This window comes from Elephantulus edwardii, unplaced genomic scaffold, assembly GCF_000299155.1.
Source record: "Elephantulus edwardii isolate Elephantulus edwardi_28Jun2011 unplaced genomic scaffold, EleEdw1.0 scaffold00078, whole genome shotgun sequence".
In the NCBI taxonomy this organism is placed as follows: Eukaryota; Metazoa; Chordata; class Mammalia; order Macroscelidea; family Macroscelididae; genus Elephantulus; species Elephantulus edwardii.
The window spans coordinates 8,478,304-8,480,036 of record NW_006399828.1 but is presented as its reverse complement, the minus strand read 5'-3'; positions in this window follow the sequence as shown (position 1 = coordinate 8,480,036).

The following is a 1,733-nucleotide window of genomic DNA, read 5'->3' as shown; positions in this document are numbered from 1 at the left end:
ACCTCTTCTAAATCCAGTCTGCACATCTGGAAGTTCTCTGTTGCCATATGGTTCCAATCATTTTTTTATAATTTTCAGCAGAATCTTGTTGCATGTGATATTGATGATATTGATTGATAATTTCTGCATTCTGTTGAGTAACCTTTCTTTGGAATAGGAACAAATATCAATCTTTTCCGGTCAGTCGGCCAGCAGTCTGTCCTCCAGATTTCTTGGCAAAACTTTTGAGCACATCCAGGATAGTGTCTATTTGTGAAAATATGTCATTTGATATGCTGTCAACTCCTGGATTCTTGTTTTTTGTGCCAATTCCTTCAGAGCAACTTGAACTTCCTCCTTCATCTCCACAGGCTCCTGTTTATATGTTATTTCATGAAATTCTTCTATGTCAGCTTCTGATACAGTGACTCTGTGTACTCCTTCCATCTTCTTTTAATGCTTCCTGAATCATTTAGCATTCTACCTAAAGTATCCTTAAGTATTGCCACCCTTGGCTTTAATTAGTTTTTCATCTCCTTTATAAATGTCTATATTTAACACATTCATCTAATAAATATTGATTAAAGTACTTCTGAAATTTCCATAATTATCAATTTATTAAACATTAAACCTTAATTTCTAGGGAGTCCTGGTGGCCTAGTGGTAAGAAGGAGGAAGTTGGTTTGAATCCACCTGCTATTTGACAGGAGAAAGATGAACAGTCTTCTCTCTGTTTTCTGCTTTTAAAAATCCATGGATGGTCAATTATGAGCTGGTTCCCACTTTAAGGCACATGAAAACTCACAACAATAACAAGAGACAAACTAAGCAAAGATGCAGAAGATCTAAACTAGACAGTCAAACAACTCAACCTTGTGCAGGTATGCAGGACATCGAATCCAACTAAAAGTCAATTTACTTTCTTAAGTGCAAATGGTACATTCTCCAGCACTGATCATATATTAAAACTCAAAACAAGCCTTGGTGAACAAACAAACAAACAACCCCACACTGAAATAATACAAAGTATCTTTTAAAACCACAGTGCCATAAAACTAGAAATTAATGACAATAGAAAAAAGCCTATTAATTGACCCATGTGGAAGCTAAATAACACTGTGCTAGGGCACGATTGGGTTAATAAAAGAATTTAAGAAGAATTTTAAAAATTTCCTCAAAACAATTGGAAATGAAACTACAACATACCAAAACCTCTTGGATGCAGCTAAGGCAGTCTTCAAGGGGCAGTTCATATCAACAAAAGAAGCAAAATCAATGATTTCACTCAACACTTCCATCAAATAGAAGGAGAACAACAATCTAAACCCACAGCATCTATAAAAAGGATATAATAAGGACAAGAACTGAAAATCAATGAGACCCCAAAACAGAAAAAAGAAAAACCCAAACATTCAAAATATCCATAAGACCAGAAGTTGGCTCTTTGAAAGGGTCAATAATATTGACATACTTAACAAAAGAAAAGAAAGATAAGATACAAATAATTTAAATATGCCATTTTAGACATAACATCACAAAAGAACCAAATGAAATTAAATTGATGATAATAGAATATTATAAAAAGCTATACTATAATAAATTTGAAAAGTTAGAAGAAACTGACAAATTTCTTGAAACTCATGCGTGACACAGACTGACACAGGCAGATGTATAACACTTGAACAAACCCATAAGCAAAGAAGAAATTGAGTAGATAATAAAAACACTCACTCACACTATGATTCCTGGACAAA